General features: G+C 42.8%; 1 protein-coding gene across 19 annotated transcripts in view; it reads right to left on the bottom strand.

Moving 5' to 3' along the window:
- The window catches only part of ANKRD11 (ankyrin repeat domain containing 11), a 281,034-nt gene that overhangs the window by 163,809 nt on the left and 91,027 nt on the right, over nt 1–26,198 (bottom strand). For 17 of the 19 annotated variants that reach the window (XM_064273643.1, XM_064273645.1, XM_064273646.1 and 14 more), the window contains one exon: nt 10,889–10,973. The gene's annotated coding sequence lies outside the window, so the exon portion shown is untranslated. Of the gene's footprint in view, nt 1–10,888; nt 10,974–14,175; nt 24,246–26,198 lie in introns of those variants that run through there. The other 2 variants (XM_023558046.2, XM_010597792.3) reach the window with 2 other exon arrangements.

The following is a 26,198-nucleotide window of genomic DNA, read 5'->3' as shown; positions in this document are numbered from 1 at the left end:
ACTCTGGGGGCAACAGGAAATCCCACCTGGGATGCAGAAGAGGTGGAGCTATTTGAAAATTAATCAGCTATACATCAGATCCTGGTAGGACTGCCCCCATAGGGTTTCCAAAGCTGCATCTTTCTTCCGAGGAGCGGCTGTGGGCTCAAACTGACAACCTTTCAGTTAACAGCCGAGTGCTTAACCAATGCACCACTAAGGCTTGTACTGCATTGGGCACATCTGCTGCAAAAGACCTCTTTAAAGTGTTAAAAAGCAAAGATGTCATTTTGAGGACTAAGGTATGCCTGACCCAAGCAATGGTATTTTTATATGCATGTGAAAGCTGGACAACGAATGAGGAAGACAGAATTGGTACATCTGAATTATGGTGTGTGGTGAAGAATACTTAATATTCCATGGACTGCCGAAAGAACAAACAACGCTATCTTGGAAAAAGTATATTCAGAATGCTCCTTAGAAGTGAGGATGGTGAGACTTATGTCTCATTTACTTTGGACAAGTTATCCAGAGGGACCAATCCCTGAAGAAGGACATCATGCTTGGTAAAATGCAGGGTCGGCGAAAAAGAGGAAAACCCTCAATAAGATAGGCTCAAACATAGCAACGATTCTGAGGATGGTACAGGACTGGGCACCGTTTCATTCCGTTATACGTGAGATCACTGTGAGCAGGAACCAACTCCACAGCACCTAACAATATAAGATCCTGAAAATGGCAGCCCATAGAGAGGACCTAGAGTGGGACCCTCAGAAACGCCAGCCGATGAGGAAAGGAGTTCTCAACTACAGATGTCAGGATACAGCCCCAGACTTGCCCAGACCACAGAGAACTCTGCATATCTGCTACCCTGCCAAGCGGAAGAAGGAGAGGCAGGGCAAAGCCAACAGAGGCAGGCCTCGCCCTTACCCCTCAGGGACTGTTGTTTCCAAAGTGTGACCCTTGGGTGTTCTGCAAATGAACGTGAGGGAGTTATCAGCTGGGAAACCTCATTCCAATGTCCCCTCAGAACACCCTTCAACACACAGAAGATCCAACTGGAGTTCTCAGGGAGCAACAGGTTCCCGATCAGCTGACAGACAAGGCAAGACCCCTCAGGATAAGGACTACGTTAATGTAGACGAAACAAACAGCACTCCAGCAGCCAGCATTTCAACTTTATTTACATCTCAGGCTGCCATATAGAAGGTGACAAGGGGGAAACAGGTGAAATTAGGAAATTGAGCAAGCTGGTAAAAAGTCGCCAGCCACGCTGTTGAGTGGGCTGCCTCACATGGCAAGAGTCAGCCAGGATCAGTGGCCATTTCCTGGAAAAGCCCAGAAGGAAAATTTAACAGATACACAGACCTTCTGAAAAGTTTCATCTCTGACCTGTAGGAGCTGGGAGACGATTGAATGACCCATTTTTCGTTCATTCTATTTCAAGGCCTACCCTAGGATCGGGCCTGTTCTAGGCATCTACAAAGAGCAGAGCGTGGGGGTGCATAGAGGATGGGGATGTGCCGTGACCCTCCTTACACGCTCTGACCTGCAGTGCGGCCACTAGTCAACATCAAGGCAAAGGAGTGCCAGGGTGGCAGGCGCACCAGTGGCAGCAAAACAACGAGAGCACTGTGCAGCGCCTCTTTTAATTGCCCAGTATACTCCACTGTCCCTCTGCTTCTCTTCCACCTTCCTGAGAAACCAAGTGGGGATGCAACCCCACATATCCATGTCGCATAGGAGGGAGGCCCCAAGACCCAACTTGCACTCTGCACCAACTGATTAGCTGGGAAACCTTGAAAACCTTCCTTACTTGGCATCTTTGAGGTGCAGAATCTTACGACTAAAATGTGGAAAATGTTATCCATTTTCTAGGGCTTTGTGGGGAAAAAGAGAGCGTGAGTGAAGGTGCCTAGCAGAGGGAGATGCTTAGTCATGGCGGGCACCTTGGGCTGCTCGTAGACCTTAAGAGTTAGTGGAACACAGAAATGAGCAGGTGATGCTTCAGTAGGCTTTCAGGAAACACTGCAGAGAAAACACCATCTGAGCAGAAACCCAGAACACTCACAACAGTCACAGGTGAAGAAAGCCTACAGGGAGCAGGGCAATTCAGAAAGGCCAGGGCCAGGACGCTGGCAGACTCAGCCAAGTCAGCAGGAGCGCTGCAGCACAGCAGCTCAGAGCCTGGCCGGGCACTGAGTCATCTTAGGGCAAGCCTCAAACATAGAGCAAAGGGGGTTTAAAACAAACAAAAAAGTGAGGTTGTTAGTTTGAGGAGGTTAGAGAAGCTTACACATCTGATTATAGTTTTTTCTATAAAAACAAACTCAAAATAGTTTCTCCAGCTGTACTGGCCCGCGACTGGTTGCATACCTTCGTCAAGCCCCTGAGTTCTATCTCCATGGGAACTCAGGCCCAAAGACTATTATCTAAGATCCAGTGTTAAAAGGCAAAGATCACTAGGCTAAAATAACGTTCTACTTCCTCAGGCTAGAGCAACCCAAGCTACTAACAACTCTGTTAAAAAGTCCACCTATAAATGTTTGTGTGCATGTGGTGTGTGTGTGTATATGTGTTTGAGGGTGGGGGGTAGGGTGGTGTGTGTGTGTGTGTGTGTGTGTGTGTGGTGTGTCTGTGGCGGGTGATGTCTGGTGTATGTGCACGTACGGGGGCAGTGTGGGTGTGCATGTATGTGGTGTGCGGGGGGGTGTCTATGTGTGGTGTGTGTATGGGTAAGTGAGTGTGTGCGGTGTGTGTGTGGGGGTGGGGGTGGGGGGGTTGTAGAGGTATCTCACCCCCATTTCCTTTCTTTCTCCAGATGGTGGAGGGTACAGGGGGAGATGAGCTAGACGTTACAGTTTTCAAAAGAACAGGAACATTAGTTGTTAGGTTAACGGAATTTTTAATTGTAGCGTTGAAATTTTAAATATGGCATTAACCCAGAAAAACCCAGTGCCATCGAGTCGATTCCAACTCATAACGACCCTATAAGACAGACTAGAACTGCCCCATAGAGTTTCCAAGGAGCACCTGGAGGATTCGAACTGCCGACCCTTTGGTTAGAAGCCGTAGCACTTAACCGCTACGCCACCAGGTCATGCCAAAATACTCTAGCATTTCACAGGATTTCTTTAATAAAATCTGATCACATCTAGATTGGCATCTTTAAATTCAATTCTCAAATTGCAAATCTAACTTTATAACACTCCGCTGTTCTACTATAGGGCAGAACTTAACACAGAATAGGCCCATTATGGCGCCCGATTGAGTGCATACATGGCTTCTTTTCAGTTACCAAGCCTGTCTCCAAAGCCAGCATTTAGTTAGGCACTAGGATACAATGTTTAGGAACTTTGGTTCAAACTAACAAACAACGAACAAAAATAAACTTTAAATAAATGATGACCTAGTCTAGCCTGGAAATGACAGAGATGGAGAAAAAGAATAGAAAAAAAAAGCCTCAGAGGACAGTGATTATCTCGGTCCATATAAAATTATACCAGATGCAAAAATGTCTGGGGGCAGGCGGGGGGCGGGGCACCACCCAGGTCGATTGGCCTCTGCTCCCTAGAGACCACCCAGTCACTGAGTGACAAGAGCCAGCCCCAGATCCATTTCTGTTCTGCCCTCTGGTAACACTCATGTGGTCTTTATGCCAGTGTGGACAAGAGCCTCCGGGTTCATTTTTTTCTAACAAACTGTCATTTAAAAAAAGGTAAACAAACTCAAAAGCTATAAAAGAAAGAGTCATTCGGTTTCTTATGTCTCATTTCTCTTACTTCCTTTCCCATTCCTTCGGCAAACCAAAAGATACGCTGCAAACAAAAAGATACGCTGCGGCAGAGAGCCCTCAGGAAGCTTCAACCCTTCAGTCAGGGATTCTGTTTAAACCAAGAGCGTGAGGGGGCAAAGGCAGACCAGTCAGGAGCTAAAGAAAACACGAGTGGGGAAGAAGGGAGGGAGAGAGAGAGAGCACACACACATGCTTTTAGCAGATGTTTATATACTGGGTCACTATGCAAGCAAGGACTTGGCAGCTCCCACAGCCAAAGTCAACTTGTTCCAGGCTGCCCGAGGCCCTCACACTTGCTTTCCTCAGGCAACTGCTATTAGAACCCCTGCCAGAACAACGGGGCAGATGATGGGGAGGAGGGTCAGGCACTCAGTAGCCACTGGTCTCACCCAGTACTCAGAACCCCAATGTTGGTGCTGCAGTCACAACCACAATGCATAGGCCCCGCACAGGCCCAAGACTCACCACATCACTCACTTCCTGGTGCCGATCACTTGGCCCCAGGGGGTGTCACCACTTTTTTTGCTCTACTTTTCTTTAAAACTTGCTACACTGACTCAAGCACTCAATGCTAACTTTAATAACCCTCACACAGAAAAAGAAAACCTGAGAGGTGAGCTCAAGGGCAACTAAGACATAATACAGAAAGACTTAGCTGGTCTAAACACTGTATTCCTGCATTTGAAACAGTTTACATTTCAAATCCCAAACCATCCTTTTTTTTTTTTTTTTAACTAGCCATATTCCAAGTCCCTTCTTCCAGTGGCTAATGCCAATAGCAAATAATAGATAAAACAGATACCTATACTTAAGGAGGAAACCCTGGTGGTGGCGTAGTGGTTAAGTGCTACAGCTGCTAACCAAGAGGCCGGCAGCTCAAATCCACCAGGCACTCCTTGGAAACTCTATGGGGCAGTTCTACTCTGTCCTATAGGGTCGCTATGAGTCGGAATCGACTCTACGGTAGTGGGTTGTTTTTTTTGTTTTTTGGTTTTGATACTTAAGGAGGGGGTAGAAGAAGCTAGAACTCTCCCCGGGCCTAAGAAATCTACAGGCAGGTCCTGAAGACACCCATCCCAAACATCCTCCTTGCCTCTTCTGAGACATATCCCCCAGGCTGGCCCAGGGCTCCCAGGCCACCCCCAGGCTTAAGGCCTCCTTCCACGCCTTCTTGCTCCTCTCCGTAGAGATCTACACAAGCTACAAATTTAACTGCTTGTCTCAAAGGACATTTCCAAATGTGGGAGTTGAGCCGAGCCCTCACTCTGAGTGTTGCAAGAATTTGGTCCTGCTCAGTGAAGCACACGTAGAATAAGAAGGGACTTGTGGTGGAGCTCTGGTGGCACAGTGGTTAAGAGCTATGGCTGCTTACCAAAAGGTCAGCAGCCATTCCTTGGAAACCCTAGACAGCAGTTCTACTCTGTCCTACAGGGTCACTGTGAGTCAGAATTGACTTGATGGCAATAGGTTTGGTTTTTTTGTTGTGGTGCTCCTACAGGCAGCTCAGTGTGAATAAAGTATGTGGAACAACTATTCTGTGCCAGACACGGGCAAAATCTCTTCACCCTGAGATACAAAAATATGCTTGGCCACCTATAAAACTCGATACTATTAAAAATAAATAAATAAACACCAGCTCCGTGGGAATCGGTGCAAGCTGACAACGGAAGAAGAATAAAAGCAACATTACAATCAACAAATGTGGTATTACAGATAGTCCACAAAACGTTCTCCGGTTCAAAACAGATTTTTCTACATACATGCCTTCCTTCCCAGGTCAGTATGTATCACAAGGCACTGAAACCTGCCACAGAGCCAGAGGTCCATTCCAGCCAGAAATATTCAGAGGGGAAAGAGGCTACCATGAGCCAGAACACACCCACCCTCGCCACAGCACTGCTGCAACACAGCCTGCAGGCTACTCGAATCCAGACCTTTCCTTTCTGCTGTAACGTGGCTAGCTTCCAGATCCTTCCCTCTGGGCACTTGACTTTTCCTAGCAATTCATGTATCTTGGAATAAGTGCTTATCATGTCTGCTCATCAACAATAGCCGCAGTTGGAGGTAGGGTTCTGAGGGAAAATTGTTTTGAACACAATTGCAATTTTTATATTAACAAAAAGCATGCATTTAATGAAATTTAACTTAAATGACATCTAATATATTCTATAAATTATATGTAATTTAAGGGAGTTTAGCCATAGAACGCTCCCCAGAACCCTAAAATTACAATAATAACTGATTATATTCAAACATTCAATAAACTATATCAGCATGTTTAGCTCCATATTAATTTGATAATGAAGCAATGTTAACAAAGTTTGTGTGCTGTTATCAATTTTAAAACCCGAACAAAAATTCATTACCTTAAAAAGGGGAAATGAACTGGCACTGATTCCTACAAGTTCCTTACAAACCTCCACTTCAGGCTCAGTCCTGCTGCATCAGTGCGGCCCTCAAGGGCACAGGTGGAAACAGCCCCAGGGAATACATGACCTTACTCATCACCTGTTATGGATTTAATTGTGTCCCAAAAAAGTGTGTGTGTCGATTTGGTTAGGCCATGATTCCCAGTATCGTGTGGTTGTCCTTCATTTTGTGATCTGATACAGTTTTCCTATGCGCTGTGAAACCTAACCTCTATGATGTCCACAAGGAAGGATTAGAGGCAGTTACATTAATGAGACAGGACACAATCTACAGGATTAGGTTTTATCTTGAGTCAATCTCTTTTGAGAAATAAAAGAGAAAATCAAGCAGAGAGGAGAGGGACCTCATTATCACCAAGCAAGAAGAGCCAGGAGCAGAGCACATTCTTTGGACCCAGGGTCCCTGCACCAAGAAGCTCCTAGGCTGGGGAAGACTGATGACAAGGAGCTTTCCCCAGACCCAACAGAGCAAGAAAGCCTTCCTCTAGAGCCCGCGTCCAGACTTCAGACTTCTAGGCTCCTAAACTGTGAGAGAATTTCAGTTTACCAAAATGATCCACTTGTGGTACTTCTGTTGTAGCAGCACTAGATAACTAAGACATCACCTAATAGCTGGCTCAGGCCCTGGGTAGTAACATGGTCACCACACAAGTGGGGACAGATGGACCTGCCTAGGAAGAGCTCCTCTCTCTGCACTGAATACCAGATAACAAAACATTCCCTGGTTAAGGTAAGCAGCCACCAAGCATAGGACCCCTTCCCTGGACCAGGAAAGGGGGGGTGTTACTGGGAGATTGCCAGCCATTCCTGTACAGGACCACTGGCCAGGCATGGAATACGCCTCCACAGTACTGCAGCCCACTCACAAGAGCACGCTCCTCGTCAGCACATTTGGTGACACTGAGGCAAGCTATGTATTTTACTCTTCCATGTGACTACCAATTTGTACATTTCACCCTATGAAAATCAGGAAGTTAAAAACTGATCATTTTTCTCTTAAATAGAGGTGTTCAGTTAAAAATACAAAACATTAAAGTCAAGCCTTTCTAAAACTTCTCTTCCAGAAACCATTTTGTTTTTAGAAACATTATTTAAAACTGTCTTTTCACAGTGAGTGTAAGTACAGCCTGTGCACACTGCTTAGGCAGTTCACTCTGGAAAATAAGTGCTTAGAAACCCTGTCCTATTAGTCCTCTGAATCTTACACCTACACATTCCTTGTAAACCTGGTTAACTGTGTGCCAACAAAAACCAACTCCATCTCATCACTTCTAGAAAAAGCTTTGACCCCCTGCTTTACCAGCAAAGATGGTAAGAAAGTAAGAATGGCATCAGCTGTCAGCGTAAACTAGGGTCTGGTGCAAGAGAAGGGTAAAAAAATTAAATCTAATTATTTTAAAGCGCATATTTCATGGAGTTTTATATTTCCACAAACAGTGTCACTGAATCCTAAAGAAGCCCTTAAAGTGGGTATTAGCATTATCACCTCACAAGTGAAGACACTCGGCTCAGAGCACTTGAGTGTGTGATGCGCTCACACACCAGCACCACCCAGCCCAACACACGCAGAGACTGGCTCAGACCCAGGTCACTGCAGCTGTACTCAGCAAAATCTTAGGGCAGGACTGGTCCAGAATTTGTCTAAACCCAGCCTCCAAAACGTACCCAAGCTGTGATACACAAACACTGCCACCATACACTAAATGGATTTTGACAAGAAGTCCTACGTGTCAGAAACGGTGGTCCTTAATATGATCTAAATTGCCCATTGTCTTTAGTCTCCTAGTGCTGCTTTAACAGAAGACCACAAGTGGGTGGCTTTAAAGAAAAGAAATCTACTTTCTCACAGTTTAGGGGGCTAGAAGTCCGAATTCAGGGTACCAGCTCTAGGGAAAGGCTCTGTCGGCTCTGGGGGAAGATCCTTTTCTCAGTTTCTATAGCTACAGCGTCCTTTGGTTGCCCTCACATGTGCTCCTATCTTCCCTAATTTGTGCTGGCTCCTCTCTGTGCCTAAAATACTCTTTTTATATCTCAAAAGCTTATCAGATTTAGGACATGCCTCATTAACATAACAAAGAAAACTCTATTCTCAAATGGAACTGCTTCAACACATAATCTGGGGGGCACAATTCAACCCCTAACACTCATATTCCACATTCCACCTTGAGCAGTCAAAATTAAAATAATTTTAAAAAATGAATGATGCAAATAACTTGAAAAATCATTAGTGAGTCTACAAAATCATCATAATAAAAAAAATCTGCCTTTAATGACAGTAAGGTTCATGGAGACAGAACTCACACAGCTGTGGAGTCCTGGGCTCAAGGCCCAAACACCCAGAGTCTACTACTTCCTTCATCCCATTTTGCCCATGATCCATATTAGGTACACAGCCACTCTGAGCCTTTATTTTACTTACTCCAACACTGCAGATCAAAAAGACAATGGTGACCAATATTAACTGAATATTTGTATTTCATGAAAGTGGTAAGTGGCATTAGATACCCCGGATTATTAACATGGTACAGCCAAAACAGTCACCACTTCACACGTCATAAAGCCTTCCAGGTAAGTATTTGTTAATATATTTTACTCTCCTCAATCCACAAGAGCATCAAATCAACTACACCAAGCCAAGATCTACAGGCAAAGAGCTGAGTATATCTAGTTTGATTTTCATTAGGAAAACATGAATTTTGAATCACTAAATACTTATTAATAATCTAATTACCACACTAACATAAACAGCATTTTGCTTTTCCTTGTTATAAATTAATGTCAATATTGCAGTTGCCACACAAAGTGCCAACTACAGGTCTGAGGGTCTGGTTTTCATTCTGTCACCACCTCTTTTCTCCCACGTACCTGACCTCTAAGGGCTCCCCCCCACTGCTCAGGACAGCCACAGGAACCAACACCCAAGCACCTCTCCCCATCCTTCCTGCTTACCTCCAGGCATTCCAGTACGCTGCCCTACCTGTTCTGGCAACCACCTCCTGAACACCTCCAGCTCAGGCCCTCTTTGGCCTATTTTCCATTTCCCCTCTTTGACCTCTCTCTCAGTGTTTACCCTTCCCTTTCTTCATAACACAGCTCAACCCCCAACCTCTCCAACTGCAGTGACCTCAAGAAACCTTCCTGACCCAGGCCATGCCACATAAAGACTCTTTCCTCTCCCTTCTTAAAGTAGATACTCTTTTACTATTTACAGTGAGCATCTGCTTCCTCCTACTGTTACCATACTAACTATTCTACCAGACTGTAAGCTCTTTAGGACAAACCTTGTGGCCCCTCCTCAGGGCCCCATGAATCTGCCTAAAGTGGTTGGTTGCTCATAGACTTGATGAAATGAGGGCTATTTTCACAACCTAGATGAACCAAACATATACTCATATCCTGAAAAATCACCTTGGAAGCACTCGTACCACAGCTCCATGGAATGCTAAAAAGCCAGCTTTTTCAGCAGGATGAGGAGAAAATATCTACATGACCACCAAAATCTCACCTGATTACCCACACCCTCGGTTAGCCATGCTTGCTTCTTTCTCGTTGCTAACCACCTTGCAGATAGAGAAGGCAGCTCTAGGCCTACATTCAGAAACACTCGAGATTTCTTTTCCATCAAACTTCATTCTATTTCCAAGGAAAGATTTGAGTCGAGTGAAAGAGACAGGCCAGGTATGTTTCAAAGTGGCCTGATGCAACCATGACAGACAGAGGAAGGATATAAGAAATAAAGAAAATTCTCTAAGGAAGTAGCAGAAAAGGTTTCTTTCATGTTTGCTAGGAGTAACAACACAAAACAGACACACTTTTGGGCTGTTCGCTTTTAAACACTAATACCTGGCCCAGGAACCAAAACCTGAAATGAGCCAACAGAAGAAATAAACAATCTGCCAGGCCACAATCAATCTCCCAAGGGGGAACTTTGTCCTAGTGCAACATGTAATGACGTTTCAGACTTGAGGCCAAAGTCTTGAGGCAGCTACTCAAGGTAAAAAAAAAAAATGTATGTCCCAACAATTCCTAGGAGGAGGCAGGAGTCACGACAACCTACAAACGGTCCCATTCTCTACCCAACAATCTCATTCCCTACCCAAAGACCCCATTCCCTCTACCCAATGACCCTATTCCCTACTCAGTGACCCCACAGACTGGCTTCACGCTTCTAGGGACACAGACAAGGAGCAACCACTACACCTCAGTGCACAGCAACTCTCAGGCCCAAAGATGGACAACGAAGTCAAAACACAGGCAGGTTGGCTGCTCCTCTCAAAGACAACAGCAAGTACTCTCAGCAACAAAAGCTACCCTTCATGCAGGCTGTTAATCCAATATCCTAAAGTACAGAATAAATACAGGAGCCACAAGGTGCTGGTGTTCTCCAGAAGACTTGGGGATGGAGAAAATCAGTAAGTTGAGGAAAAACCGATTTCCTTTGCAGGATAGGCTACCAAACTGTTTAATTTTTCAGCAGAATTCATCTCACTGTGACACCAGAGATGCTATTTATTGATTTCATAGAGCTTACAACCAAAAAAAAAAAAAAATTTTTTTTTTAATCTAAAATTATATCAAGCCGAAGAGAAGCAACTTGGAAAATTCTGCATGACTTTCATACTGCTTTTTACACACCAATGAAAATAACACAAACTGACAAGACACAAAGCAACAAAATACTTACCGATTCCATAGCTGTAAGCCGATGTTGATGAGAACTGTATGTTAAATCCAAGAGAGATGTGTCCCAAAGCAGTGCTGGGTATACTCTGAAACAGAAGAGTAAAATTAGTTCATGTAGATATTAATTTTTTCTTAAGTTCTTTTTATACTTTCAGTTTCTCTCCATTTGGGCCAAATTCCATCCTATCTCACTTAACCCTATACCCAATTACAGATCATTGGGAGGAGCAAAAAAATTTTAGGACGTTTGGCTTATAAAGGGACAGTGAAGCCCAGGGAAGGGGCTTACCCTGGTGATTTGCCTTAGGGCACTATCCAAATGGAAACCTCTGTTCTCAACAATTTTTCCTAGGAAAAAAGTACCTCAAATGACTAGGATAAGGGCAGGCCCACCGCTCTCCCCTCAAGCTGGGTGCCTCAGCAAAGGGACTGGCACACCACCCTGCTGAAGAGGAATAGTCCCAGCCTGCACTTTGCATCCTCTAACGACTCCTGCACTGGGCAGCACTTATTCCCTCCCATTCCTCTGCCTCTGCATGGCCCACGCCCTCTCTTCCACTTTGGTCTGGCCACCTATATCCAATACAGCCATCCCTGACTCCACTCTCACACTACTTAGGGAATCCATTCTCTAAGACACAGTACCACAATCCAGGGACCCACCCCGCCTTCATACATGCACCCCATCACCATGAGTCTGAGCTCTGCCCAACACAACTCAGGAGAAATGGGAACATACTGGCGAGCCCCCAGCGCACTTGCAATCTGTAAACGTGACTAAAAAACATTGTTTGGGTGTGGATGGACACAGACAATGATGAGCACACGGCAGAATCCTGAGCTGGCTCAGCAAATACCCACAGCCATGTGCATACACAGGGGCCCGTAACTAGGCAGCCCCTCCCTTTCCAGCTGCTCCTTATAGAATGCTAAGTCTACTCTGCACAGCCACCATCCAAGGTTAAAAGATTCCTCCATTAATTATTAAGCTATAGCTACAAATATCAACATAGCTGCATCTCAGAAACCATAACGCTGAATTGAAAAACAAGTCTCAGAGGAATATATTGAATATTTATGTCTTTCAAAAGCACATACAACTTAATATATTTATCATGTACACAGTAAAACTTGAATGAAAAGCACAAAAATGATAAACTACAAAATTCAATGTAACGATTCGCCTTGGAGGGGAGAGGGCTCCCAGAAGTTTCCACAGTGTTGGTGAAGCAGAGTGAGTGGTCTGCGGCGCTGCAGCTCACGTAACACCAAAAGGCCAGCAGTGACCACAGGCTGACATTCTGCTCCCTCCCAGGCTGACTTAGCAGGGAGTGGAAGTTAGAGGCAGGAAAGAAAGGAGAGCCAGCAGGGACTCGGCCATGAGGAAGCCAGCACCATCCCTTGTCCCTTAGTTTTGCAAATGTTCACTTTTCCATTTGCGATTAATTAAAATAAGTTATTTCTATAATTCATGTTACAAATTGAATTGTGTCCCTCAAAAATATATGCTGAAATCTTCTCAACTCCTGTACCAGTGAATGATACCTCTTCGGAAACACAGTTTTTCTTTTCACATGTTAATGAAGTAAGGGGGAAGCAACGTAGGTCCTAAACCTAATCCTCTCTGAGTAGTGTCCCATATAACGGGCAAAATAGAAACAGGAAAGACACACACACACACACACGACGAGAGAGGCAATGTGACAGATACATCTACAAGCAGCCAAGGAACACCAAGAAACAGCCGGGGCTACAGAAGCTGAAATAGACAAAAATTTTCCCTTAGAGATGAGAGAGAGAGAGAGAGAAAACAAAGGAATCTAGCTCTGCCAATGCCCAGAATTCAGACTCCTAGCTAAAACAGGGAGACACCCACCCAAACACCTGTTCTTTACCACCTCCAGGTGCATCTTTTGGTAAAGGGTAGGCATGGGTCCACCTTGCAGAGAACCAGCAAGGGAATATGCACATAAACTGGTAAATGGGAAAAGGCTCCTGGGGCATGAATACTTCTAGGAAGCATTTTCTAAGGTCTGCATTTACAATATCCAAAAGATTTAAGTAGTCTCCTAATCTATACTCAAGGATGTATGTGTATTTTGCGAAGATGGAGGAGGGCTTTCCTACCCTTATGTTCTTATACCAAATTTTTCAAAGCTGGCATTAAACCTTGAGGACTATTAAAAAGAAACTGTGAAGGATCAGCTTCTGCGGTGGGATGGATCACTTTTATATGGCCCTTCTCAGCATGGTCTTATAACTCCCACCAAAGATTTGGGTGGGACTATGCAAATAAGGGAAACCCTGGTGGCGTAGTGGGTAAGTGCTACAGCTGCTAACCAAGCGGCCGGCAGTTCGAATCTGCCAGGCGCTCCTTGGAAACCCTATGCGGCAGTTCTACTATGTCCTATAGGGTCACTATGAGTCGGAATCAACTTGATGGCAGTGGGTTTGGGTTTTGGTTTGATGCAAATAAGGTGCCTGCGGTCCACCAAAGGGATTATAAGCTTGCTAATAATGCACATGAGGTGCATGGCACCCTTGTAGGGGGTAGGACCATGCAAATAAGGTGTATGGAACCCTAACGAGGGAATCAGTCAGTTTTGCCATCCCACTAGGCTTAATATGAGCCATCCCAGAGGCAGAAATGAGGGGACCACACTACCACCAAGAAAGAAGAGCTAGGAGTGGAGTACATCCTTTGTACTCAGGATGCCCTGCACTGAGAGGTCCTAGACCCAAGAGACAGAGAGAGAGCTGTAACACAGGAGACAGTGAAAGACAGCAAGAAACAGTGGCAGAGAAATGGCAGCAGCAGAGGACGCAGAATCAGGAGACCGGCAGGAAACTGTGCAGTGGGCTTCCGGGCCCACAGGCTGTGAAAGCTGAGCAGCTTTGGGCAGGAAGCTTTTGGCAGGAATGGGGTGCCTCCGGGCACTTATCAGCAGAACTAAAGGAGCTCTGTAACACTTGTCCGAGCAGGGCAGAGGCCAGCCAGCCCAAGAGGCTCACAGAGGCAAGGGGCCAGGGACCAGAGAGAAGCCTGCCTGCAGCCATGGCTAAGAAGCTGTACTGATTGAAGAACTGTATCCTGAGCATTCCTGAACCTGAATTGTAACCTGTTATTTCCCTAATGAACCCCATAACTGTGAGTATGGTCTGTGAGCTGTATGTGACTACTGCAATAAATTATCAAACCCAGCAAAGAAGTACAGAGTGCTGTGGGAGGGACGGCTAGTGTCAGAATTGATAAAAAGGTTGGAGAAAGGAGGTGTGTCTGACTTCCACCTCATAGGAATCGGCCTTGGAGTTGATCTTGATTCTCCTTTCCCCTTCTGAAGTGAGAGGAGGTCAGATGCTGCCACGGAGCCATTTTTCCAGGTTCAATCACCACATAGTTTCATTGAAAAGCAGCTAGTATGTCATGAAGCTTTTCAATTTTCCTATAAAAACAGTAATGGAACAACATGGCTGCTATGAATTGGAACTGACTGGACTGCAACAGGCTTGGTTTTTGGTTTACTATTAGGATTTTGATGGAAACCTGGCATTTGAGGCAAGATAATTCTTGGGGCAGAGGGGGAGTCCTGTACCCTGCATTGTGTTGAGCTGCACTCCTAGCCTCTACCCGCTAACAGCCAGAAGGACCACCTACAAGATGTGATAACCAAAAATGTCTCCAGGCATTGCCAAATACCCTCTGGGGGCAAAATCATCTGGGTTGAGAACCACTACTTAAATCCAACTACTGTTTTACCAAATAAGGAAAATGGGGCCAAGTAAGGTAAAGTGAGAACCTAAAGTCACATAGGGAATTTAAAGCAGCGTTGGGAAGAGAACCCAGTTATTTTCATTCTGACTACGGGTAAATTTCTTGGTAATTGATTCGATTACATCTGGAAGACAATATAAATTACGAATCTCTAAAACATGTATACCCTTTAGCAGAATAATCCCCTATCTGGGAATACATACTGAAGGAATGTTGTTAAGACATGGAAAAAGCATATATAGCATACATGTTCACACCAAAACCATCACAACTCTAAACAAGCTACATTTTCAAACAGAACAAACAGCACCAGACTACACTTTTTACAGTAGTTAAGAGTATATACCTGGCACAGGAATAAACACAAAGCAGAGTGCAAACACAGACCTTGGACATATGAAAATGTCGTGTTATAACAAAGGTGGCCCATAAGCCAGGGGCGAAAGGATGAACTATTCGTCACAAGGATGGAACCACTACCCACTGTGTCTTGGGGAGAGAGAGCCACAGAGGACAACCCTGCCAGGAATCAAGTTAAAGCAACAGGAGGCTTTACTACCATTGATCAGACAGGCAATACTGACAAGCTGATAGCAACAAGTGCTAACTGGCAGCAAACAATGTAAGAAAAATGACGTAGATTTCTGAGAAAAATGAGGAAGTACCTTTAACATTAATAGTGGCTCTCTGTGACGGGTGGAGCAATGCAAGGTTTTAAGTTTATTGTTCTAGTTCTTTGTATCTCACCAATTCCTTTAAATGAGTCGCGGACAACATTAAGTGGGGCTTGGGGGAGAGAGGCTTTTCTCTAATTAAAAAAAACCATCGTCACTAGAGTCGATTCCAACTCACAGAGACCCTATAAGACAGGGTAGAACTGTTCCGCCCCTCCCCAGAGTTTCCAAGGAGCGCCTGGTATATTCGAACTGCTGACCTTTTGGTTAGCACTTAACCACTATGCCACCAGGGTTTCCTTTTTCTAATAGTACCAATAAATAACACGATATTCAAGCTGACTCAACCTCATCTGACTTCAGCATAAAAATTTACATGCTTTCCTTCCTCTTTGCAATACAAAGAGACAGTGTTGCTTTTATTTACCTCTTCCTACGAAAAAAGTCACTGGCATATAATCATAACCTTGTAAGGGCCCTGATTAGACGCTGAACTATTATCATATTAAATCCAAGATTACTAATGTTTTCACCACTGAGAGTCTCCCTTTTCTCCCCTACTGCCTACTGGGACCCCAAGTATTGGAAGATTTTTACTTATAAAATAACATTTATTAATATTTAATTCACTTCTATTTTTATGGATCAAAGACCTATGACTGCTAATCATAACTTCTGATTAGCCTTAAGATAAACAATTTTTTTTAACCCACTTTGATGTAATTCCAATTAATAGCAAAGAAATAATGGCTTTCTTACTTCACCCATCCACCATTCTTTTAGATTAATAATTTTCACTCAGGCTTTTAAAGCATAAAAATTGCTCAGGCCTCCTTTATCGCCTTCCCTTTACTACTTTCACACATCCCTGAATGTCCAAGAATCCAATTAGGAAAGACTGGTCTTACGATGTGGAGCCATGGTGGCACAGTGGTTAAGAGCTCAATTAACCAAAGGTCGGCAGTTTGAATCCACCAGCTGCTCTTTTGGAATCCCTATATTTTTTTTTTTTATGGGGCAGTTCTATTCTGTCCTATAGGGTCACCATGAGTTGGAATCAACTCGATGCCAATGGGTTTGGTTTTGGTTTGGTCCTATTACAGAGCCCTGGTGGTGCAGTTGTTAAGAGCCTGATTGCAAACCAAAAGGTCGGCAGTTCAAATCCACCAGCCACTCCTTGGAAACGCTACAGGGCAGTTCTACCCTGTCCTACAGGGTCGCTATGAGTCGGAACCAACTGGACAGCAATGGGTTTGGTTGGTCTCACTCACCCCACAGGTCTTAAAATGCCACAGAACCACTTTTTCAATCACAGTCTCACATAGAACTACAACTGCCATCAGCATAAATTTAACTGGTTTGGTTTAAGTTCAGAGTAAAACCATTTTTGGGCTGCGTTTTGCATCCCTAGTACAGTCGTCCCTTGTTGTCAACGGGGGATTGGTTCCAGGATCCCCTCTTGCCGCCCACCTCCTCCCACACAGATACCAAAATCTGCAGATGCTCAAGCCCCTTATATTAAACAGTGTAGTATTTGCACATAACCTACGCACATCCTCCCATACTTTAAATCATCTCCAGATTGCTTATAATACCTAATACAAAGTAAATGCTATGTAAATAGTTAACGCTTTTACACTTAACGCTTTCTCAGTCTCTGCAACTACTTTATCATCAATGAACCAGAGAGACCATTTTTGCCCTTGTAGGGGCAGTACTAATATTCCCACAAATTTCAGCTTCTTTCTGCCTTATATTATGCGAATGCTCGATTCATTCTTACTGACCTCGCAGCTCACTTCAACAAGCAACATGCTACTTTCCAAAAGAGCTAAGATTTTTGGTTTCTCATTGAGAGATAGGACTTCATGCTCCCTCAGCCTTTGAGGGATTGCTTTGACCACTTAATCGCTTTTTAGGAGCCATTTTTTCACAGAAACAAATGGTGCACACAAGTAGCAAATGAACAAGACGCGAGGTAAACAATGCTCAGACAATGATTACTGGAAAGCAGAGTGAGGACCTGTGAAATGGGAGCAGGGTACAACAGGGGATGCCTACACACCACTTCATTCATGTGGGTTCAGCACAGTGCTCGGCATGCAGCAAATTCACATTCTGCTTTTTGGAACTTTCTTTTCTTCTCCGAGTATTTTCAATCCGTGGATGTAGAACCCACAGATATGGAGGGCTGACTGTATAGGGTAGGCACTCCATATACACTGCTTGAATAAATCTAAACAAGCAACTAACCAGGGGTCCCGGATGGAGGCCACACCTAAATAATCGCAGGACTGCACCTATTTCTGTGTTTTCCTCCACCTACGCCCTGTGGCGTAGTGGTTAAGTGCTACGGCTGCTAACCAAAGGGTGGGCAGTTCAAATCCACCAGGCGCTCCTTGGAAATTCTATGGGGCCGTTCTACCCCGTCCTATGGGGTCACTATGAGTCGGAATCGACTCGACAGCACTGGGTTTGGTTTTTTTTTGGTTTATGCCCTGAGGAGACCAGGTCAGTTGGCAAAGGAAAACAGCCATAATCTCCTCTTTTAAGTGCTGTGGGCAGATAAGCACAGGGTTGGGTTTTATGAGGCAGAGAGCTATGGCTTTCCTGAGAAGTAAACACTTCTTCAGTAAGTTCAAATATACACACAGACATGGCATGATGTGTTTCAAGTGCTACATAAAAAAACCCACTGCCATCAAGTCAATTCCAACTCATAGCGACCCTACAGGACAGAGTAGAACTGCTCCACAGAGTTTCCAAGGAGCGCCTGGCAGATTCAAACTGCTGACCTCTTGGTTAGCAGCCGTAGTACTTAACCACTACGCCACCATGGTTTCCAAAGTGCTACATAGAGACCAGTTAATCCAAAAGCACAAACTAATGCCCCATGATCGCCACTGGCAACACCACCATCCACAGAAGCAGCAACACCAGAGATGCTAAGAGATTTGCATGTACTTGACTAAACCCTTTGAGAGACTGCAGTTTCTGTAAGTCAAAATGGTCCAGTAACCTGTAAAAGAACATTCACAGCAGTTTTAATTATAATTATCAAACACTGGCTTCAGTCCAGATGTCCTCAGACAAACTGTGGTCCACCCACACCATGGAATACTACTCAGCAATTAAAAAGAATGCACTATTGATAAACAACACAACTTGGAAATTACGCATCAAAAAAAGTCAGTTCCCAAAGTTACATTTACAGGATCCTATGTGACATTCTTGAAATGACAAAATTTTAGAAATGGAGGACAAATTAGTCATTGCCAGGGGTTAGGGAGGGGGTGGGAGGGAGTGGAGTGGTCATAAAAGGGCCACAAGAGGGATCCTGGTGGTGACAGATACAGAAACTTACAAAAATGGGACAAGACTGTATGCAATTAAACACACATACATATACAACTAAGTACAAGTAAAACTGGGGCAATATGAATAAGATGGGTGGATTTTATCAATGTTAATAGCCTGATTGTGATACTGTACTATAATTTTGCAAAATATTACCATTTGAAGAAACTGGGCAAAGTGTACAAGGGATCTCTGTTATTTCTTACAACTGCATGTGAATCTATAACTAACTCAATTTGTTTTAAAAGTCCAGTATTGTCAATTTCATATGGTTCTACCTAATACTAACTTATTTAATCCTCACAACAATCCCAGGAGGTGGAACATCATTATCATCCCCATCTTACAGATGAGAAAACTGAGGCCCTGAGAGAGTAAGAGACTTAGACAAGGTGCCACATTAAATGGTGGGGCCAGCATTCAATTCCTGGCTGCCTGGCTTCAAAGCCCATGCTCTTAAACCCTCTTCTCCGTTATTACTCCTGAAACTGGAAATATAAAATATAAGCGTGCATGATGCTTTTACTACGGTTTTTAAAATCTCTTTTAAATAAAACCTTAAAACCTTAGACAACTTAAATAGAACGCTGTGTAAAAGCCACAGAGCAAGCCTCCCCTCATTTTAAAGTTCTCAGCCCTGAAGATACAATAGATGGAACCACATCTGCAAGAGTTATAATGCATTCTCTCTTGTAATTCCCTCTCCTGATTGTGCCGAGAGCGCCACAATTCCTAAATTTAATCTGCTGCTTGAATGGGCATAGCCTGTATCTCTAGTTGGAGCTATTATCCTGACCTTGACCTCATTCCAGGGAACCAAGTTTTGTGGGGTTTTTTATTTTGTTTTGTTGCAGTTATTTGTTTTTTCTTTAAGGATGGAGTGCTATTTGTTGCTGTTTAATTTAGAGTGAAAGAGAGAAGGGTCAAGGGAATAAAGGAAACTAAGCAAACTTTGGAAATGAGGTAAGGGTGGGAAAGAAACTGAAAGGAAAGCTAATGCTCCCTGTCTGGCTTCTTTCTTCCATTCAAATGGTTCTTTTTATTAGAAGAAAAAACAAAGCAAGAAACAGAAAATTAACGTTTCGACTTTGTTCCGTTTATACTCCTTAACTGAAGAAACTGCAAAGTGAATAGATGGAGGATGAGAACAGAGAGGACAATTTCACACAGCCACCCTTCCCAGGGCCACAACGCCTGTGCTGATAGTGCCTGGTAGGACTGAGAAGAGTACAGACCAAGCCATCCAACACTGTTTCAAAAGAACAAAAACAAAATCCTGTGGAAGGTAGGAGAAGCAGCATTAGACTCCCGGTTAAAGGTAAGCATCCTCCTCACCAAATCCAGAGAAATGAACGCCCAAAATACGTTGTTAAAGTAAGTATGTACACAGCTCTAATAAAAAAGGCAAAAGGGAAATTCTGTATAGACTAGAAACTGAGAAATACCTAAAAATTTGAAGGAGAAAAGCATGAAATCACACTAAAGAAAAGTCACCAGACCCACGCAGACTTAACAGCCGACTGAGAGACCAGCAGCCGAGAAGCAGCAGACGAAGGCACAATGCTGGGCTGGGCAAAGCAAGCTGTTTTTTTTCCTGGCAGGAGCAATCCAGGCTCTACAAGATAGTAACCAGCACTGACTTTCAATCAAGAAGTCACTAGCTTTTAAATTTACAGACTCACTGAGCAACCAACTCACGTTTCTCACCTTCACACTGTAAGAAGTCACAGAAACGACAAGAAAATGTGACAACCACTTAGGTACCTAACACATCTGATCAACAAGGGCATACAACCAACTTTTCAGAAGGCTTAAAATGAGGAAACATCACCAATATATCCAGTTCTCACAGAATTCCAAATGGGCATCATGCTCTGACACTAAACTCAAAAGAAAACATGAGCAGCTGTTGTCTACTCATCTTTGGGGCTCACTGTTGACCTGATCATTTTATGATGGGAATGATCAGAGTCACAGGCATGGGAAATACACTAGATGACACAAACCAGTGATATGGTTGCATCACTCCATGCATGTGACACTCCTACTGAACAATCACTTTCTCATTTGCAACCTCTCATAACACTTCTGTTTTATTTCTACAAAATGAATGTTTCAGGAAGAAGAGATTACAGGATGCTGGTTATCAGCCTGTGTGTTAAAGTAGGAACCTCATACAGAATACTGTTCTCATTCTACTCAACTCTCATTCATAAAATTCATGGTCAGTGCTACATACTCCCTCCCTTGGAGACCCACGTCAGACAGGTAAGTCCAGTAGTGACAAAGCTCTATAGACAGCACGATCACTGTTGGCATGCAACACTCCAAGAATTAAGACAGAAGCAATGTGCCAACCCACACCAGGAAAAACACAAAGCAAGTCCAAAAATACCACCAGTGAGACGGAACTAAAAACTCGAACTAAATTGGTCATGCAGCTAGAAAATTCACCTTATAAAAAGGAATGTAAAACCTTGAAGAATCTCTACCCACCCCCCCAGAAAAAAAAATTAGAGCTAATAAACAAGTTCAGTAAAGTTGCAGGATACAAGAATCAATGTACAAAAATCAGTTGCATTTCAAGCCAACTCTTCAGACATGGATTGGACTGGACAATGGGTTGGAGAGGGATGCTGGTGAGGAGTGAGCTTGGATCAGGTGGACACTTGAGACTACGTTGGCATCTTCTGCCTGGAGGGGAGATGAGAGGGTGGAGGGGTTGGAAGTTGGCAAAATGGACATGAAAAGAGAGAGTGGAGGGAGAGAGCGGGCTGTCTCATTAGGGGGAGAGTAACAGGGAGTGTGTAGCAAGGTGTATACGGGTTTTTGTGTGAGAGACTGACTTGATTTGTAAACTTTCACTTAAAGCGCAATAAAAATTATTTTTTAAAAAACCAGTTGCATTTCTATACAATCCCATGAACAATCTGAAATGGAAATTTAAAAAAACTCCATTTAAAACAGCATTAAACAGAATAAAATACTTAAGAATAAAATTAACCAAAGTACAAAACTTATACACCGAAAATCACAAAATATTGCTGAAAGAAATTTAAAAGTATCTAAATAAATAGAAAGACACCCCATGTTCACAGACTGGCAAATGTAATATTGTTCAGATGGCAATACTTCCCAACCTGCCAAAACGACTACAGATTCAACGCAATCCCTATCAAAATTCCAACTGCCTTTTTTAAAAAACTGGACTATCTGATCCTAAAATTCATATGAAATTACAAGGGACTTGGAATAGCCAAAACAATCTTTAAAAAGAAAAACAAAGTTTGAGGATTCCCACTTCCCAATTTCAAAACTCAATACAGAGCAACAGTAATCCACACGGTATAGTGCTGGTACAATTACAACCATATAGATCAACCGGACACAATTGAGAGTCCAGAAATAAGCCTATACATTTATGGTCAGTTGATTTTCAATACAGGTACCAGGATCATTTAATGGGGCAAGAATAGTCTTTTGAACAAATGGTGGTATGACAACTGGATATTCACATGCAAAGGAATGAATTAGGAACCCTACTTAACACCATTTATAAAAATTAACTCAAAACGGATGAAAGGCCTAAAACTGTAAAATTATTAGAAGGAAACATAGGTGAAAATGTACGGGACCTTGGCAGCAGTTTTTTAGTTATGACACCAAAACCACAAGCAATAGAAACAAAGAAAATAAATAAATTGAACCTCACTAAAATTAAAAACTTCAGTGCACCAATGGATATTATCAAGTGAGTGAAAAGACAACCCACAGAATGGGGGAAGATTTTTGTAAATCGTATCTCTGATAAGGGTGGGTCTAGTATCCACAATATATAAAGAACTCTTACAGCTCAATGACAAAAAGACAAACAACCCAATCTTAAAAAATGGGCAAAAGATCTGAACAGGTATTTCTCCAAAGATTATACAGGCACATCTAATCTTATTGTGCTTTGCTTTACTGCGCTTCACAGATACTGTTTTTTAGTTTTGTTTTGTTTTTAAACAAATAGAAGATTTGTGGCAACCCTGTGTCAAGCAAGTCTATTGATGCCATTTTTTCAACAGTGCATGCTCACTTTGTGTCTGTGTCACATTTTGGTAATTTTTGCAATATTTCAAACTTTTTCATTGTATCTGTTATAGTAATCTGTGATCAGTGATCTTTGATGTTAAAAATCAAAAAACCAAAGTCATTACCATCAAGTCGATTCCAACCCACAACAACCCTATAGGGCAGAGGAGAACTGCCCCCGTAGAGTTTCCAAGGAGTGCCTGGTGGATTTGAACTGCTGACTTTTTGGTTAGCACCCATAGCTCTTAACCACTACACCACCAGGGTTTCCTCTTTGATGTTAGTATTGGTAATTGTTTTGGGAAGCCAGGAACCGCACCCATATAGGATGGTGAACTTAATCAGTAAAATGTTGTGTGTGTTGTGACCGCTCCACCGACCATCCATTCCCACATCTCTCTCCCTCTCCATGAGCCTTGCTATTCCCTGAGACATGACAATATTGAAATTAGGCCAATTAATAACCCTACAATAGTCTCTAAGTGTTCACATAAAAGTAAGAGTCGCATGTTTCTCACTTTAAATCAAATGATTAAGCTTAGTGAGGAAGGCACGTTGAAAGCTGAGACAGGCCAAAAGCTAGGCCTCTTGTGCCAAACAGTTAGCCAAGTTTTGAACGCAAAGGAAAAGTTCTCGAAGAAAATTAAAAATGCTACCCCAGTGAACACACAAATGATAAGAAAGCAAAACATGCCTTACTTTTAACACGGAGAACGTTTTAGTGGACTGAATAGAAGCTCAAACCAGTCACAACATTCCCTTAAGTCGAAGCCTAATCCAGAGCAAGGCTCTAACTCTCTTCAATTCTATGAAGGCTGAGAGAGGTAAGGAAGCTGCAGAAGGAAAGTCTGAAGCTAGCAGGGGTTGATTCATGTGGCTTAAGCAAAGAAGCCGATTTCATAACATAAAAGTACAAGGTGAAGCACTAAGTGCTGATACAGAAGCTGCAGCACGTGAATCAGAAAATCTAGCTAAGGCAACTGATGAAGGTGCCTACACCAAACAACAGGTTTTCAATGCAGACAAAACAGCCTTATATTGGAAGAGGATGCCATCTAGGACTTTAATAGCTAGAGAGGAGAAGTCAATGTCCGGCTTCAAAGCTTCAGAGGACAAGCTGACTATTTTATTAGGGGCTAATGCAACTGGTGTGTAAGTTGAAGCCAGTGCTCATTTACTGTTCCAAAAATGCTGGGGCCCTTAAGAATTATGCTAAATCTACTCTCCTTGAACAACAAAGTCTGGATGACTGCACATCTGTTTACAGCATGGTTTACTGAATACTTTAAGTCCACTGTTGAGACCTACTGCTCAGGAAAAAAAACTCCTTTTAAAATATTACTGCTCATTGACAATGCACCTGGTCACCCAAGAACTCTGACGCAGATGTATAAGGAGATTAATGTTGTTTTCAAGCCTGCTAACACAACATCCATTCTGCAGCCCATGGATCAAGGAGTAATTTCAGCTTTTGAGTATTATATTAAAAAAAAAAAAAAAAAACCAAACCTGGTGCCGTCAAGTCAATTCTGACTCATAGTGACCTATAGGACAGAGTAGAACTGACCTACAGAGTTTCCAAGGAGCACCTGGCAGATTCAAACTGCCGACCCTTTGGTTAACAGCTGTAGCACTTAACCACTACACCACCAGGGTTTCCAAGTCTTATATTATTTAAGAAATACATTTCTTAAGGCTATAGCTGCCACAGATAGTGATGACTCTGATGGACATGGGCAAAGTAAATTGAACCTTCTGGAAAATATTCACCACTCTAGATGCCATTAAGAACACTTGTGATTCATGGGAGGAGGTCAAAATATCAACATTAACAGTTTAGAAAAAGTTGATTCCAACTCATGGATGACTTTGAGGGATTCAAGACTTCAGTGGCAGAAGTAACTGCAGACATGGTGGAAATAACAAGAGAACTGGAAGTGGAGCCTGAAGATGTGACTGAATTGTTGCAATCTCATAAAACTTTAAAAGATGAGAAGTTGCTTCCGACGGATGAACAAAGAAAGTGGTTTCCCAAGATGGAATCTACTTCTGGTAAAGACACTGTGAATATGACAACAAAGGATTTAGACTATTACATAAACTTAGTTGATAAAGCAGCAGCAGGGTTTGAGAGTAACGATCCAATTATGAAAGGAGGTCTACTGTGGTTAAAATGCTGTCAAACAGCATTGCGTGCTACAGAGACATCTTTCGTGAAAGGAAGAGCCAATTGACGCGCTAAACTTCATTGCCTTATTTTAAGAAATTGCCACAGCCACCCCAACTTTCAGCAACTACCACCCTCATTAGTCAGCAGCCATCAACATGGAGGCAAGACCCTCCACCAGCAAAAAGATTACAACTCGCTGAAGCCTCAGATGATGGTTAGCATTTTTTAGCAATGAAGTATTTTTTAATTAAGGTATATACAGTGCTTTTTAGACATAATGCTATTGCACACTTAATTACAGTATAACGTAAACATAACTTTTACATGTACTGGGAAACAAAAAAATTTATGTGACTTGCTTTATTGCAATATTCACTTTGTTTGCAGTGGTCTGGAACTGAACCCGCAATATCTCCAAGGAGTTTTTTTTTTTTTTTTTTAACACCTGTATACAAATGGCCAACGAGCATATGAAAAGATGTTCATTAGTCATTAGGGAACTGCAAATCAAAACCACAATGAGATGCTACTTCACACACACATGGTTGGTTATAATAATTTTAAAAATAGACAATAACAAGTGTTAGTGAGGATGTAAAGAAATTGGAAACTTCATATATGGCTGATGGGAATGCCAAGTAGTTCAGCTCAGTGGTTCCTCAAAAAGTTAAACAGAATTACCATGTGATCTCACAATTTCACTCCAAGGTATAATACCCAAAAGAAATAAAAACAGGTACTCAAATAAGAATATGTATGCGCACATGAACAGCAGCACTATTCACAAGACCCAAAAGATGGGAACAACCCAAATGTCCAAAAACAGATGAATGGGTAAACAAAACGTGCTATTTCCATACAAAGGAATATTATTCAGCCATACAAAAAAATGAAGCTCTGATACATGGTACAATATGGATGAGACTTAAAAAAAAAAAAATGCTAAGTAAAAGAAGCCAGTCATAAAAGGCTACATATTGTATGACTCCATTTACATGAAATGTTCAGATTAGACAAATACCGAGACAGAAAGTAGATGAGACGTTACCAGAGGCTGAGGGTAGGGGAGAATGGGAAGTGACCGCTACTGGGTACAGGTTTCTTTTTGGTGTAATGGTTGTAAAACACAGTGAATATACTAAACCACTTAAGTGTACGCTTTAAACTGTGAATTTTATGTTGTGAAGGAGATCTCATTTTTTTAAATGCTACTTAAAAAAAGGGAAGAAAGAAAAGGAATACACAACTTAGAAGAATGACT

This window comes from Loxodonta africana, chromosome 21 (assembly GCF_030014295.1).
Source record: "Loxodonta africana isolate mLoxAfr1 chromosome 21, mLoxAfr1.hap2, whole genome shotgun sequence".
Taxonomy (NCBI): domain Eukaryota; kingdom Metazoa; phylum Chordata; class Mammalia; order Proboscidea; family Elephantidae; genus Loxodonta; species Loxodonta africana.
Note: the sequence above shows the minus strand (reverse complement) of the source record. Positions and strands in the feature narration are given on the sequence as shown.